Here is a 17,577-nt window from a genome sequence, read left to right as displayed (position 1 = left end):
GCCACCACTGCCCACTCCGATTAACCTGCCTACTGTCTATGTGTCAGGATTTTAACTCCATTATGATTAGTGCCATCTTTTGTTTTGATAACAGTGTTATTAACCTGTATTTACCGGTGTATATAATGTACAAAATGGCCCTCATTTACTTAGAAAATCGGGTTGTAAGTCTATCTTTCTTTCTTACCCGACTGCTTTTTCCCCCTGGTATTTATTATTATGTCTCATCCTGTTTGTCGCACGTGGGTTTTGTTGGTTTTGGTTTCCAACTCCTCTGAGTTGTCAGGAAAAAATCCACAACAATTCAACAAATTCGGGTTGGAAACCTTTATAAATACGTGGGAAAGCTCAGAAATGTCGGGTTACGCCCCTTTTTCGGGTTTGGGAGAATCCACATAGAGTCCATCGGGAAAAAATGTTGCATCGTGTCGCAGACAAAGATGCGCCAAAAAAATCCGACAAAGCAAGTCGGGTTTAGAATAGTAAATGAGGGCCAATGTTCACCCAAAATACAGCCATATTGTATAAGTAAAAAGAAAACTACAACAATCCTAGACTGTCCCTATAATAAAAAACATTTTACTAGCCACTTATATAGCAATATGTTTTTCTTTCAGCGTTACAGTAGGTACTATTGTCTAAGCACTATAGCCAAGCTTTCTCATTCTTCCTTAGAAGGAAACATCTTGTTCTACCACATTTTTTTTTTTTGCCAAGCAGACTTAATGAATAAAACAACGCACTAGTATTATGGTAGCGGAGGCAACGTCACAGGGAAACTGCAAATACGATTTTTGGAAATTGAGACTGGGCCTCGACAGGCGAGAAAGAGTTAAAATAACAGTGCAGTGTAGACATTCACACAAAAGAGTTCTGTGCCAACAGGTCTGATACTTTCCAGACATTCTAAGGAAGGAGACAGAATTTTTAACCCTGTAGAAATCCACTTTCAATATTCTACTCAGGCTCCAAATTGAGCGGAAGCATTGCGCAGACTATTGATGACAGACACCCTTGCTTTTGTTGATGTAGGCCAGCATTCGCTTTCTTACCAGTTGTCCAGTGTCCCTGGAGTCCTCCTCCGTCTCCATGTGTTGTGGCCTTTTCAGCTCTCTGGAGCCCACTGGCACAGCTGGCTTCTGCTCCAGGGGTCTTGAGATAGTGAAGCACACAGCTCTCTGCTATGGCTGACTCCCTGGCACATCTCTGAGGGTGAGCAGCAAACGGTGAGCCTGGCAGCTTCAGCTGCTCCCTACCATCCCAGCCTTGAGAATGCTCAGCTGCCAGATGTGCCAGGAAGTGCGGGGTAAAAGGATGACTTCTATCACTAGATCTGATCCTTGCTTTCAGTGATATTATGTAGCCCACATTGCTTCCATATCATCCTGTGTCTCCTTCAATGGCCATAGCTCCCTCCCCTCCTTCCTTCACTATGCCTGTGACCTCCTCTCTCCTTCCCTCCTCCTCTGAATGAAACTCTCACCCCCTCTCTGCCCCAGTAAACATACTTCTCAGTCAATAACTAACCAGCCCTGGGTACACAAGAAACAGCTGGCCTTTGGAGAGCAGCTAGAAGCCTTATAGCTGCAGGCTAACTCTTCAGGGGGGAAGATGCCGGGAATTATAGCCCTTCTTAATAACCATTCAGAGAGAGGGGGATATATCTAGGAAAAAAAGGAAGGAGGGGCGAGAAGAAAAAAGCTTAGAAATACTTGGAATTGTCAAAGCTGTAGGAATGTATCACTTTGTTGTCTTCGATGGTTCATATATGTTTGATGGATACACATCAGCAATCTCTGGAATTGTTTGTGAAAAATTAAACAATTCAATATTTACCAAATTTATTGTCCCAAAAATTATCACACAATGCAACAATCTGACTGTCTCCTCAAGCCCAGGACTGTTATGTTCTACAAGCTACACATTCAATATATGAAAGCATAGGATTACAGTCATGGCCGTAAATGTTGGCCCCCTGAAAGTTTTCTAGAAAAAGTATTTCTCACAGAAAAGGATTGCAGTAACATATGTTTTGCTATACACATGTTTATTCCCTTTGTATTGGAACTAAACCAAAATAGGGAGGAAAAAAAGCAAATTGGACATAATGTCACACCAAACTCCAAAAATGGTCTGGACAAAATTATTGGCACCCTTTCAAAATTGTGGAAAAATAAGATTGTTTCAAGCATGTGATGCCCCTTTAAACTCACCTGGGGCAAGTAACAGGTGTGGGCAATATAAATATCACACCTGAAAGCAGATAAAAAGGAGAGAAGTTCACTTAGTCTTTGCATTGTGTGTCTGTGTGTGCCACACTAAGCATGGACAACAGAAAGAGGAGAAGAGAACTGTCTGAGAACTTGAGAACCAAAATTGTGGAAGAATATCAACAATCTCAAGGTTACAAGTCAATCTCCAGAGATCGAGACTTGCTATTGTCCACAGTGCGCAACATTATAAAGAAGTTTGCAACCCATGGCACTGTAGCTGATCTCCCTGGGCGTGGACGGAAGAGAAAAATTGATGAAAGGTGTCAATGCAGGATAGTCCGGATGGTGGATAATCAGCCCCAAACAGGTTCTAAAGATATTCAAGCTGTCCTGCAGGCTCAGGGAGCATCAGTGTCAACGCGAACTGTCGACATTTAAATTAAATGAAACGCTATGTCAGGAGACCCAGAAGGACTCCACTGCTGACACAGAGACATAAAAAAGCATGACTACATTTTGCCAAAAGCCAAAATCCTCCTGGGAAAACGTCTTGTGGACAGACGAGACCAAGATAGAGCTTTTTGGTAAAGCACATCATTCTACTGTTTACCGAAAACGTAATGAGGCCTACAAAGAAAAGAACACAGTAGCTACGGTGAAATATGGTGGAGGTTCAATGATGTTTTGGGGTTGTTTTGCTGCCCCTGGCACTGGGTGTCTTGAATGTGTGCATGGCATTATGAAATCAGAGGATTACCAACGGATTTTGGGTTGCACTGTACAGCCCTGTGTCAGAAAGCTGGGTTTGTGTCCGAGATCTTGGGTCTTCCAGCAGGACAATGACCCCAAACATACGTCAAAAAGCACCCAGAAATGGATGGCAACAAATGGAGAGTTCTGAAGTAGCCAGCAATGAGTCCAGATCTAAATCCCATTGAACACCTGTGGAGAGATCTTAAAATTGCTGTTGGGGAAAGGTGCCCTTCCAATAAGAGAGACCTGGAGCAGTTAGCAAAGGAAGAGTGGTCCAACATTCCGGCTGAGAGGTGTAAGAAGCTTATTGATGGTTATAGGAAGCGACTGATTTCCGTTATTTTTCCCAAAGGGTATGCAACCAAATGTTAAGCTAAGGGTGCCAATAATTTTGTCCAGCCCATTTTTGGAGTTTGGTGTGACATTATGTCCAATCTGCTTTCTTTCCTCCCTGTTTTGGTTTAGTTCCAATACACACAAAGGGAATAAACATGTCTATAGCAAAACATGTGCTACTGTAATCCTTTTCTGTGAGAAATACTTAATTTTCCAGATAAATTTCAGGGGTGCAAACATTTACGGCCATGACTGTATATGACTGCTATTTAATGGGAATATGTCTGCTGTATTTGCTGCTAAAGATTGCCATTCACATTAGATAAAAGTAAGCTGATGGTTAAACCGTAGAATAAACCATCATCTGATGAATGATCATTTCACAGATGCAGCGATACAAATATTAGTCTATATTGGCCCATAAAGTTGTTCAAACTGGCAATACATGATCAATGACATCTTTCTGGGAATTTTTTAAGAATATTCTTTCCCGAAAGATCTTTTGTGAATCGCCCGAAAGTTTCCAATACAGCTGACATCTTTTCGGAAAACTAGTCATTAGTCAGCTAAAATCATTGTACTCTGGTGGAAAACTATCTTTTTAAATCAACTGCTGCCAGAAAGTTAAACTGATTTGTAAATTACTTCTATTTACAAATCTTAATCCTTCCAGTACTTATCAGCTGCTGTATGCTCCACAGTAAGTTGAGTTTTTTTTTCTAGTCTGACCACAGTGCTCTCTGCTGACTCCCCTGTCAGGAACTGCCCAGAGCAGGATAGGTTTGCTATAGGGGTTTGCTGCTGCTCTAGACAGTTCCTGACATGGACAGAGGTGTCAGCAGAGAGCACTGTGGTCAGACTGAAATGAAATTCTAAATGAAAAGAACTTCCTGTGGAGCATACAGCAGCTGATAAGTGGTGGAAGGGTTAAGATTTTTAATTACAAGCAATTTGCAAATCTGTTTTAACTTCTGTTTAAAAATGTTTTTTCCAACGAGTACCCCTGTAAGAGCTGCATTTGCTGTTTAATAGCGGTACTTTAAAAAAAGGAGATTTTTGTTTGCTTACCGTAAAATCTCTTTCTCGAAGGATCCATTGGGGGACACAGACCGTGGGAGTATGCTGCTGTCTCTAGGAGGTGTGACACTATGGTAATAAAAAAAGTCGGCTCCTCCCAGTAGGATATACCCGCCTCCAGGCCCTGAGCTAATCAGTTATAGTTCCAGAGCAATAGGAGAGGACCGACAGCTCAAAGAAGACACAAACTGTCCGAGAACCAGAAGAAAAAACATAACTGAACACGCCCTCGGACAGAGAACCAAAGAAAACCCCAAAACCGTCGCTTGGGTGGGCAGATAAGCAGTCAGGCTGACGGCCGTTCCACGGCCGCCTGCAACCCTTTACGGCCCAGACTAGCATCAGCCGATGCGAAGGTATGAACTCGGTAGAACCTCGAGAAAGTGTGCAAAGACGACCAGGTAGCCGCCTTGCAAATCTGCGAGGCCGAGGCTCTATTCTGGAGAGCCCAGGATGCCCCAACAGAACGGGTAGAATGAGCCACAACCCTGAAAGGAGGAATATTCCCCTTACAGCGATAGGCTTCCAAAATAGTGGACCGAATCCACCGAGAAATGGTGGCCTTGGAAGCAGACTGTCCCTTACGACGTCCTTCCGTAAGGATGAAAAAGGAATCCCACTGACCAAACGAAGAAGTGATGGAGCGATAAAACCGAACAGCCCGAACTACATCCAGCTTGTGTAGTAAGCGCTCCTTAGGATGAGAAGGAGCAGGACCAAAAGACAGTAGGACAATGTCCTCATTGAGATGAAAGGCCGAAACCACCTTAGGCAAAAAGGAAGGATCTGGCCGGAAAACAACCTTGTCCTGGTGGATCACCAGAAACGGAGAACGGCAGGAGAGAGCTGCCAATTCAGACACCCTTCGGATGGAGGTGATAGCAACAAGAAACGCCACTTTCCAAGAAAGGAGGCAGAGAGACACCTCTCTAAGGGGCTCAAAGGGTTCACCCTGGAGGGCACTCAGAACCAGATTCAAGTCCCAAGGGGGAGAGGGTGACCGATAAGGAGGAACAACATGCGCCACTCCTTGAAGGAAGGTTAGGACATGAGAGTTAGAAGCCAGAGGCCGCTGGAAAAGAATAGCAAGGGCCGAAACCTGACCTTTAAGGGAACTGAGAGACAACCCCAGTTCCAAACCCGACTGCAAAAAGGAAAGAAGACGGGGAACCGAGAAGGTTACAGGGGATAAGTCCTGAGCTTCACACAAACGAAAATAAGACCGCCAAGTACGGTGGTAAATTCTTGCGGAGGAGAGCTTACAAGCCCTGAGCATGGTGTTAATGACTTGGGCAGAGAACCCGCGGGCCCTCAAAACCGCAGTCTCAACCGCCATGCCGTCAAATGCAGTGACTGTAAATTGGGGTGGCAAAGAGGACCCTGAGAGAGCAGGTCCGGACGGAGTGGAAGGCGCAGTAGAGCGTCGTCCAGGACCCTGACTACGTCGGCGTACCACAACCTTCGGGGCCAATCTGGAGCTACCAGAATGGCGGGGACGTCCTCTGTTTTGAGCTTCCTCAGAACCCTGGGAAGGAGCGGAAGGGGAGGGAACAGATAGGGTAGGGCAAACCCTGTCCAAGGAATCACTAGGGCGTCCACGGCCAGAGCCTGAGGGTCCCGGGACTTGGACACAAAAGGAAGGATCTTCTGATTGTGCCGAGACGCAAAGAGGTCCATGTCCGGAATGCCCCAGAGGTCGCAGAGTTGCTCAAAGTCCTCTGGATGTAGAGACCACTCGTCGGGGTCGGGTGAGGACCGACTGAGGAAGTGCGCTTCCCAGTTGAGCACCCCCCTGTAATGTGAATCACCAAAATGGCCGGAACCTTGCTTTCCGCCCAGATGAGAATCTTGGTCACCTCGGCCATGGCTGCCGAGCTGCGAGTGCCGCCTTGACGATTTATGTACGCCAAGGCCGTGGCGTTGTCTGACTGGACGCGGACAGGACGGGACTGAAGCCGGGATTCCCAATGAAGAAGACAAAGGAGAATCGCACGTAATTCCAATATGTTTATCGGAAGAAGGGCCTCTCGGGGGAGACCAGAGTCCCTGAACCGTCCAATCCCTGAACACGCCACCCCAGCCCGACAGGCTGGCATCCGTTTTAACTACCTGCCAGTGAAGGGGAACAAATGACCGCCCTTGGAGAAGAAGGGGGGAGCGGAGCCACCAGAGCAGAGACTGACGGACCCTGCGAGGTAGAACAATCTGACGATCGAGGGACAGAAGAGACCTGTCCCACCGAGAGAGAATCGCCAGGTGAAGAGGACGGTAATGAAACTGGGCAAAAGGTACGGCCTCCATAGTTGCCACCAACTGACCCAGGACTTTCATACAAGTGCGGATGGAGACTGAGACCTGGGTACGAAGGGAGCGGAACCCCGACAGAAGCGCCAGACGTTTGTCCAGCAGGAGGCAAATTCAGGCAGAGGCCGTGTCGAATCGAAGTCCCAAGAAGGTTAGGGACTGGGTAGGAGAGAGGACTGACTTTTCACAGTTCACCATCCACCCGAAGCGATCCAGAGTGTGGAGAGTGACGTCCACATTCTCCAGAGTCTGGGCTCTGGTTGGAGTCTTGATGAGAAGGTCGTCCAGGTAGGGTATCACCGAGACTCCCCTCGACCGTAACAGGCCCATCACTGGCGCAAGGATCTTGGTAAAGACCCGAGGAGCCGTGGCCAGGCCAAAGGGGAGGGCTGCGAATTGAAAATGCCCCTCCGGAACCGCAAAGCGGAGGTACCGATGATGGCCTGGAAATATTGGCACATGGAGGTAAGCATCCTTAACCCCTTAAGGACCGGAGGTTTTTCCGTTTTTGCATTTTCGTTTTTTGCGCCTTGCCTTTAAAAAATCATAACTCTTTCAAATTTACACCTAAAAATCCATATGATGGCTTATTTTTTGCGACACCAATTCTACTTTGTAATGACGTCAGTCATTTTGCCCAAAAATCTATGGTGAAGCGGGAAAAAAAATCATTGTGCGACAAAATTGAAAAAAAAACGCTGTTTTGTAACTTTTGGGGGCTTCCGTTTCTACGTAGTACATTTTTCGGTAAAAATTACACCTGATATGTATTCTGTAGGTCCATACGATTAAAATGATACCCTACTTATATAGGTTTGATTTTGTCGGACTTCTGGAAAAAATCATAACTACATGCAGGAAAATTGATACGTTTAAAATTGTCATCTTCTGACCCCTATAACTTTTTTATTTTTCCGTGTATGGGGCGGTATGAGGGCTCATTTTTTGCGCCGTGATCTGAAGTTTTTAACGGTACCATTTTTGCATTGATAGGACTTATTGATCACTTTTTATTCATTTTTCAATGATATAAAAAGTGACCAAAAATGCACTATTTTGGACTTTGGAATTTTTTTGCGCGCACGCCATTAACCGAGCGGTTTAATTAATGATATATTTTTATAATTCGGACATTTCCGCACGCGGTGATACCACATATGTTTATTTTTATTTTTATTTACACTGTGTTTTTTTTTTTATTGGAAAAGGGGGGTGATTCAAACTTTTAATAGGGGAGGAGTTAAATGATCTTTATTCACTTTTTTTTTTCACTTTTTTTTTGCAGTGTTATAGGTCCCATAGGGACCTATAACACTGCACACACTGATCTTCTATGTTGATCACTGGTTTCTCATAAGAAACCAGTGATCAACGATTCTGCCGGATGACTGCTCATGCCTGGATCTCAGGCACTGAGCAGTCATTCGGCGATCGGACAGCGAGGAGGCAGGAAGGGGCCCTCCCGCTGTCCTGTCAGCTGTTCGGGATGCCGCGATTAGCCGCGGCTATCCCGAACAGCCCGACTGAGCTAGCCGGGAACTTTCACTTTCACTTTTAGCCGCGCGGCTCAGCTTTGAGCGCGCGGCTAAAGGGTTAATAGCGCGCGGCGCCGCGATCGGCGCTGCGCGCTATTAGAGGCGGGTCCCGGCTTCACTATGACGCCGGGCCCGCCATGATATGACGCGGGGTTACTGTGTAACCCCGCGTTATATCAGAAGAGCAGGACCAAGGACGTACCGGTACGTCCTTGGTCCTTAAGGGGTTAATGTCCACCGAGGAAAGGAACTCCCCTTGTTCCAGGGACGCCACCACCGAACGGAGAGATTCCATTCGGAAGTGGCGGATAAGAAGATGACGGTTAATATGCTTGAGGTCAAGGATTGGTCGCACAGAACCGTCCTTCTTGGGAACCACAAAAAGATTGGAATAGAAACCCCGAAACCGTTCCCCTGGAGGAACAGGAATGATAACCCCCCTGGAGAAGCAGAGACTGGAGAGCCTCTCGAAATTGCTTTGCCAGAGAAGGAGACCGGGGGGCCCGGGTTCGAAAAAAGCGATCCCTCGGGAGGGAGGCGAATTTGATTCGGTAATCGTTGGACCCAAGAGTCCTGAATGTGTGAGGTCCAGATGTCTCGAAAAAGTAAGAGATGACTTCCCACCCGAGAAAAAAACGCGGATGGGGGCTTCACTTCATGCAGAAGTGGGTTTGCGGTTGCCTGATTTGGGCGCAAACCAGCCGGACCGGTTGGTGTCCGACTTCCAAGACGGGCGCGCCCGGAACGAGGGAGCCTTCTTGTCCCGCGAAGGCGCCTGCCCAGACTCTTTGCTGGAGCCAAAGATCCGAAAGGAACGAAAGGAAGAGGACTTCCTTTGGGAAGTAGGGCGAGCCTTATTTTGAGGCAACAAGGAACTCTTACCTCCCGTCGCCTCAGAGATAATCTCATCAAGGCGCTTGCCAAAAAGATGGCCACCCGTAAAAGGAGACCTTTTGGAAGCGGCATCCGCATTCCAAGCTTTAAGCCACATAGAGAGCGGAGAGCCGCTAGGTGACCCACAGCAAAGGGAGAACAACGTGCTGACTGCATGGAAGCCGCGCACAGGAAGTCCCCAGCTTTAGAGCATTGGAGAGCCAGAGCAGACAGATCATCTGGGGGGGGGATCCCGCTAAGATACCCTGATGGAGCTTTTGGTACCACTCCGACAGGGCCTTGGACGCCCATGCCGAGGCGGAGATGGGAAGAAGAGAAGAGCCAGCTGCTTCAGAGGCAAACTTTGCTAAGGATTCTACCTTCTTGTCCGTGGAATCCTTGAAGGCAGTGGCATCTGCCAGTGGCAGTGTAGTCGCCTTAGAGATCCGGGAGATTGGTGGATCCACTGAGGGAGGGGAAACCACCTTAGTGACCTTGTCAAATGAATAACCTTCTTGAATGGTCTTGATTCCCGAGAACCTCTTGTCTGGATGTTTCCATGCAGATTCCAGAATGGCGTCAGAGCGTGAGAGCTGAACCTTTGAGGTGCTGGCTTAGCACGATGAAAGGATACTCCTGGAGTGACATCCGAAGATCCTGGGTCCTCTAAGTGAAAGGTGTCTCTTATGGCTGCCATCAATGAGTTCACCGTTTCAACTGAATCCGAGCGGTCCTCTGAGTCAGATGCCAGCTTGGAAGCCTCGTCCGCCAGTTCACCAGGAGAATGTGGAGGCAGTCCTGGAGGGGGGCGACCCTGACCGGGTACGCGCTCTGGCGTGGCAGAGTGGCGACTCCGAGAACGTCCTCTGGAGGAGCGACGTTTGTGCCCAGATGACAGGGGGGCGGGGCCCACGAGGGGAACGCCCACATCTATCTGAAGACTCAATGGAAGAGTCAGACGAGGCACCCCTAGTACGCTTGTGAGAGTGTGAAGTATGTGGAGACGAGGAGCGGGCCCCTCCAAGAGGCCCTGCGCAGGGTAGACCCCTTCAAGGCGGACACCACTTTCCGGGAGGCCTCAGCCACTGAACGGGAGACTTGAGTCAAGTCAGCCATATACTGGATCAGGGAAGAAACCCAGGCTGGTGGAGCGGCTGAATCCATCGGAACCGAAAGGGCATCAGGGGGTACCAGGGGGTCTGGGTCAGCAGTGGAGCAGGCAGGGCAAGTGGGCTCAGTAGAGCCAGGCATCTTGGTATTACAGTGCTTACAGACAAAATAAGTCACTGACATTCCAGGTTTCTGTTTAGAGAGCAGCTCTGGGTACGGACATAATGAGAAAAGAGACAGGAACTTTCTCACCCTAGTCTGTGTCCCCTGGTAGCTGCAGTGAGGGGAACTCTGCTCTGTGCAGCTAGAGTGTAAGAAACAGGCCAGCCAATAGTAGAGAGGGGCGTGCCTGAAGCAGAGGCACTAACTAATTGGCCCCTTCTAACAGAAAATCCCGTCCACGGCGCTGATTGGAGGCTACTTCGCACCAGGAGCTATAGACTGGCCAAGAAGAAGCTGTAATGGCGCCCGCTCCTTGTCCCGAGCTCACGTCAGCTGCATATGCGCTCTGGGGAATAGAGCGGGGGGCCTATACGCCGGCAGAGACTGCCGGAGAAAGTAAAAGTAAGCCTGCACCTGGCCCGTACAAGCGCCGCGGCTGTCAGCCGCATAAAAGACGCTGCGGTCATAGCCGCAAGTAACGACACACACACACACAGTGAAGTCACAATGTAAAACATAGATTGCATGCCCCCTAAGATGCCATTGCTCCCCCAGAATAAAAGTCCAGCCCCTGTATAAGCCAGCCCCATAACCTGAAAAGGGGGCCAAAAACTGCAAGTCTGCACCTAAGGAGAAAAGGGGGAAAGTACTTACCTCAGTCAGAAGAACGTACCTAGTCTTCAGTCAGCTTTTGTCACCTGCATCACGCCTGGCTGCTCTGCGCGAGCGAGGCGAGCAGGAAAATAGGGGGACCCGGACCCATGAGGTACCAACCCATGCGCCGACCATTGGCGAGGGGGGGTGAACAGCGCATATATGCAATGTCTGTGTCCCCTTACTCGCAATGGGGAAACAGGGAACCGGAGTCCCTGAGTCCCCACCTGAAAACAGGAAAGAAAAAGGAATAAAAAACTAACATGTCCCTATACTAGGAAAACAAAAAATCAGAAGACCTGGTCTGGAGAATTCCAGACCATGTCCACCTCCTTCAGACACTAAGCTTAAACTGATTAGGTCAGGGCCTAGAGGCGGGTATATCCTGCTGGGAGGAGCCGACTTTTTTTATTACCATAGAGTCACACCTAGAGACAGCAGCATACACCCACGGTCTGTGTCTCCCAATGGAGCCGATAGAGAAAGCTCCTTTTTATTTTTCAGCCAAGTGTCAAGGAGGCAAAGCTGAGTTGCTTAAAGGGGTACTCCGCCCCTAGACATCAGATGTCTGATCACGGGGGGGGGGCATTTATATTCAGAATGCCAGTTTCTGGTGGCCTTGGTTGTGACATCACGTCCCCTCAATTCATGATGTGCGACCACAGCCGTCACAGCCCCTCCCCATAGACATGAATGATGTCCCAACCAGAGCCACCCAAAATCAGACATCTATCCAACAGACATCTTAACCCTTTATCCTTTGGATTGGGGATAAGATGTCTAGGGGTGGAGTACCCCTTTACAGGCCACAGCTGTCTGGCTTGCCCTCACCCCCCAATCCCCAGGGCTCTGTACATTAATGAAGGAATGGTTGAGAGGTGACAGTAAGCTAGGAGTCATACCAGGCTGTGGCACTTGAGCAGTTCAGCCCCGCCTCCTTGATACTTATCTGAGGAATAAAAAGGCAATTTTTTTAAAGTTTGACAATCCGTTCCAGGAAAGGTAGAGTTTACTATTATACCCTAACAGCTATCCAGTGGTAATGGTTTCTGCAGCTGTTAGCATTAAATAGAGCTGACACAGGTGCCCTCCTTACCTTACTCAACAGTTTTGACTGGCAGGACGGATACAGACTAGCGTCTGTGGACGTGGAGAGCCTGTACAGGGGATCTGGGAGTTTCTACAGGAGACTGACAAGACGGACAACTTTATTTCTTTTGTTTGCGACTCTCTTCTCTTTATTTTGACCCACAACGAGTTCAGAGATGGCGAGGATTGGTATCGGCAGGAGACCGGCACTGCCATGGGCACGCTGGTCTCCTGTACTTATGTAAATTTTTTCCTCACCAACTTTGAACACTGTTACGTTTTTTTCTACCGACAACCCTTTTCATCGTCATTTAAAACTCTTTTTAAGGTATGTTGATGATGTTTTAGTTACTTGGGAGAGTTCAGAGGCTTCTTTTTTTGAGTTTGTGACTTAACTCAATTTGACCAATAAGGAGAACATATTTGGTGGTGACGAGCTGGATTTTTTAGACGTTAATCTTAAGGTGATTGACCAGAGATTGGTCACGCAAGGTTTCCGTAAGGCTACGGCCCGTAATGCACTTTTGCATTTTCACAGCTCTCACCCCCTACACATCAGGAAAAGCATTCCGTACTCAAGGTTCCTCCGCTAAAGGAGGATCAATAGTGACGACCATACCTTTGAATCTCAAGCTCTTGAGTTGAAAGGCCGACTACTTGTCAGACAATACCCAAATAAAATTATAGACAGCCTGCAGAGGTTAAGGGGCTTAGAGAGATCCCAGTTGTTGAACACTAAAACCAGATGCACTGCTAATCCCAAGCGGCTCACTTTTTCCCTCGCTATCTTTAACATGAACAAGATTGTGGCAAATGCGATTCTCCATAACTGGTTCATCCTTGATTCTGTCAATGACCTTAAGGAGGTAACCAGATTTCCCCTACTCATCACCTACAGGAAGAATACAACCTTGGGTGATAAATTGAAGACAACTACCACTCCTAGGAATATTGACCTTCCCTCTAACTCGGGTTCGAGGTGGTTATCTAAATATGCCTTGAAAGGGAATCATCCCTGTAGGTCCTGTTTTTTTTGCCAACACATAATTACTGGCAGAAACATCAAGATAGGCCGCCCCATTGATCATTGAGTTAACAAATTGATTACTTGTAGTACCTCTTTTTTAGTATATGCTTTTATGTGCCCTTGTGGCAGGTTTTATATGGGCAAGACCATCAGGCGGCTCCACGTCCGGTTTCGTGAGTATGTCCGCTCGGTTCGGACTGGTAGTGGGGCTCCCAGGTTTATTGCCCACATGAATGAGATACATGGCGGAGCCTGTACAAATTTAAAGTTTGTGGACCTGGAGAGGATCCCTCCCCCATCACAAGATGGAGATCATAACCAGATATTGTTACGGAGGAAAGCTTGCTGCATCGCCAAGCTCGATGCCACCTGTGCATTGGGTCTGAATGATCGCAACGAGCCTAACTACTATTTATAGTTTTGCTTTTTTTGTTTGGTTTGTGTTGTGATTATTTTGAATAGAAGCTGTCACATGATCGGGTGGAAGCATCACATTACATAGCAATAGCTCTGCTTCTTCTCTACGTAAGACGTAGAGATGTGAGCTGATGCACCGGCTTAAGGAAGTGCATCAGATGCACGAAACAGCTTGTTCCGGGTTGCCCCTGCCCCACATCGCTATTCCTGCTTGTACCGTGATGTCATTATCAACTGAATAAAGTATTGTTCTGGATGGTGAGTGCCGCTTTCTCATTCTTTATGCTTGTCACATGTACCTCTTTCCTAGAGCTGAGGACCACGACACCAGCTTAGTACAGGTCATACCGGACGCTATCCACACCCATTCCAGTTGGATTCTTAGCTCTGTATGTGCCTGATACATACCTCTTCCAGTTTGAAATTCCCCATAATTTCATGTATGGTTTTTGGCCACATATAGAGCCTAATTTGTTTCCTGTGGTCAAGGCATTTGTTTCTCCTCATTTGAAACACTATGATAGGACCAATTGAATTAAGGCAGTTTCAGACAGATGTAAGAAAGTCACAAGAATGTGACCCCTGGAAGGTCACACAAACCATACTTATAGAAGGGTGTTCAAAGTCCAGTCCAGTAGAACTTGTTAAATCAAGGTCATGTTGCCGTTTTACAGCTCAGAAATTGTAATTTTGGGATCTACAAAAAAAAGAAAAAACACCTCGCCTTTCTCTCTTTACTGCAGCTGCTTAGTCCTTAATGTTGGAGAACTCTAGGGAGGAATTGAGCATGATTGAGGGCTGCATTTTATTTTTATGTGAACTCGACATGTTTACCACCATGGTTGTGTGCATAAACTCAATGAAACGCAGGGACACTGTATTTTGGATCCATATGATACAGATACTAAATATGATATAAACAAACAGTCTAGCTCACCCAACAATCCTGCTGCGTCTCGGACGGTGTGAGGAAAACCGGATGCCCAGCGCAGAGTAGAATGCAAAACAGAGTTCCTTTATTAATAAAAATTCAACATCAGGACATGGCAGTGACACTGCCATGTCCTAATGTTGGATTTTTATTGATAAAGGATCTTGGTTTTACATTCTACTCTGCTCTGGACTCTGGCTCTTTTTCCAGACACTGAATAATATACAGAGGCAGATGTCTCATCAATTGTTGACCTCATGGATCTTGAGGCTGAATGCTGTTCTCTGCTTTTTAAAATTGGTTAACCATAGAAAATGGTAAATTGCAATGAAATTTCAAGCAATGTGTACCTGCGCAAAATGTATCAAATGCCCTGGGACCATTTAATAAATTAGCTGCATGTACACATTAGCTCTACACAAAAGAAGAGTGGACAAAAATCATTCACCTACACCAACAATGTATAAATAAATTCCCTCCATAGGGTATGTTCACAATGAGGAATATTTTGTGTATCCCTCTTTCTGTTCCATGGTAAAATAAAGAATTGGTTCTTATTTGGTGCTGAATTTTAGACATAATTTGGCAGAAATAGCCAAAGTTCCATTGCTTTCATAAGATTTTACTTGGGGATGCGGTGGAAGATTGGATTTGTCCATTCTGCTGGCGGAATTCAGCTTCACAATGGAAATTTCACGATTCAAGGCAGAATCAGGGTCAAATTCCTTGCAGATTCTGCCTGAATTTCCTCAGTATGAACTAGTTAAATTTTCGCAATTCTCTATGAATCTGAATATTTCTACTTTAACCAAGCATCATCCTGCTGCTTATCTCAGGCCCACATAGTGTTCAAGAAAAATCAGCACAAGACACCACCTATGATGCAGTATACCAGACCAGGAAGGAAATCCAAACAGCCAGAAGCGCAGTCACAGCAAACACCAGAGGTCCGGTAGAAGTTTTATTCCACCATATCAATAATGTTGCTTGAGAAAAATCCTGAAACGTTGCATCACGTTAGTTATATTGGAATAAAACTTAAATTGTTTTTAATTGCCAGACTACTTTGGTGTTTGTTGTGACTGCGCTTCTGGTTGTTTTAATCTCAGACCTTAAATGGGCACTTTGTATATGTTGTACATCTTGGCAAAACAATAGTTTTTCTAATATACTTCTTTAAAACATTTTCACATTTTATTAAAGAAAACTGCCTTTGAAAATCCCACCACTAGGGGTCCCCATATCTCCCTGGACACTGATGAGTCCCACAGCAGCATGAGCATGTCCAAGGGTCATGGACACAACATTGCTGATTGACAATGCTGCAGAAGGAACAGAGAGTTTTTCCAATCATGTGCCTCCAGCTGCAAAACTACAACTCCAAACATGTCTGGACAGTCAAAGAATGTCTGGGCATGCTGGGAATTGTAGTTTTGCAAAAGCTGTGGGCACATATTTGAAGGCAACACTGCTGCAAAAAAGAGTTATCCAGTGTATCTCCAACTCATCCAAAACTACAAGTTCCAGCATTACGGGCCTGCCTAGATGATACATATGAATGACATAGGAGGATGTAAGTTATACACTCACCATATTGTCTTTGGTGGTAGAGTACAGGCAATCCCCAATAATCATTGTGTGTGTATGTGTACAGCATGAAACCAGAGAGGAAAGTGTTACAGAGCAGGGCTGCCAGGCTCACTCCCGAGAGCAGCAAGTCAGCAGAGTGAGGGAGGGTGAGGAGTCATCACAGTGCAAGCAAGAGAAGGACACACTCCTTCCCATTGACAAGATGTGAAGACATTGAGCAGCTGTAAAATGCTATTTTTTTGTAAAATATGGGTGATAGAGACATAAAAATTGCATGTACATAATCAGGATGAAGTACTAAGTAACATATAACAAGTTTCTTTTTTTATGGGATCTGATAGGTATGCTTTAATACTGCTCTCTACTGTAAAGAAGTCAAACTCTGACTATACAGGACTATCCTGTACCTGGGAAAATAAAGTCTATGAATACTTGAAGTATTCAGTTTCAACAAATAAATATTATTTTGAAGTAAACAATTTTTCAATATACTTTGTGCATTCACTTTTCACATTAGAAGATATCTGCTAATAGGCAGCAAGGAGCACCTGACAAGTTCCCTTTAAAGTGTGACTTTCTTTTAACAAAAAATGAATTAGAACATTTTGTAATTTATTTTATTACCCTATTCTGGACTCTTCTTTGTGTAAACAGGTGTTTAAACAGGCATCCCACCTCCATTCCTGAATTGACGAAGATAGCTGCACTGTCCCTCTCTGCTCCTGATGCTCTCTCTCTAAATAGCTTTACTACATGCTGTACCTTTTTTATGCATATAGTTTTGGCCGCTAAAACTCTTATTGTTAAATGCTGGAAGAGGACCCTCCCTCCAAGTCTGATCTGTTGTCTCGTGTATGTGAGATTTGTTCTCTGGAATCTTTAACGGCCTCCTTGAATAATGCTATCCCTTCCTTTCTGTCTGGGAACCCTGCGATCGCTTTTCTTGACTTTTCCTTCTCTCTTACTCTTTCTTCTCTTCTTTTCTCTTACTCTTCATACCTGCTTCCTTATGTGTGTATGCGTCCTTTTTGTAAGTCTTCGTGTTTCCTCCTGTTTGTCTCTCCTTCCCCCCACCCTTCTCTTGTTTTTGGGTTCCAGCCCTTCTTTCCTATGATAGCTGACATGCAGATATAAGATGCTAATAGGTCTTTTTCATGTGTACATGCTGCTGATGCTACATTCACAGATTTCTCTGTTGGTGCCAGGAGCTACCGGAGTGTTTTCCGTTGTGGAGTCCGCTTAGCCTGATCCTGTCACTAGCAAGCATCGACTGTTTTGCATTGACTGTTTTTAGGCTTTAGCCCATCTACTGCTTTTGCATTGTTTTTCCTTTTTTCGATTTCTATTTGTGAAAATTCTTCAATAAAAAATTAACAGTTTAAAAAAAAAAATTATTAAAATAAATTAAAGCAAGGAGCGTTTTGGGGGTGAATTTCCCTTTTATCAGTGGCAGGAGTATAAGCATCGCTTGTGGTTCGTGGGCACATTTCATCCACAAGGGAACAT

At 45.9% G+C, this 17,577-nt stretch overlaps 1 protein-coding gene across 3 annotated transcripts in view; it reads right to left on the bottom strand.

Moving 5' to 3' along the window:
- Window positions 1–1,525, bottom strand: part of KIAA1614 (KIAA1614 ortholog) — a 28,642-nt gene extending 27,117 nt beyond the window's left edge. For 2 of the 3 annotated variants that reach the window (XM_056531953.1, XM_056531954.1), the window contains exon 1: window positions 1,053–1,525. The gene's annotated coding sequence lies outside the window, so the exon portion shown is untranslated. The remainder of the gene's footprint in view (window positions 1–1,052) is intronic. The other variant, XM_056531955.1, reaches the window with a different exon arrangement.
- Between the last annotated feature and the right edge of the window lie 16,052 nt (window positions 1,526–17,577).

Source organism: Hyla sarda, chromosome 7, assembly GCF_029499605.1.
Source record: "Hyla sarda isolate aHylSar1 chromosome 7, aHylSar1.hap1, whole genome shotgun sequence".
Lineage (NCBI taxonomy): Eukaryota > Metazoa > Chordata > Amphibia > Anura > Hylidae > Hyla > Hyla sarda.
The sequence above is the reverse complement of the archived record's forward strand: the minus strand, read 5'-3'. Positions and strand labels throughout refer to the sequence as shown.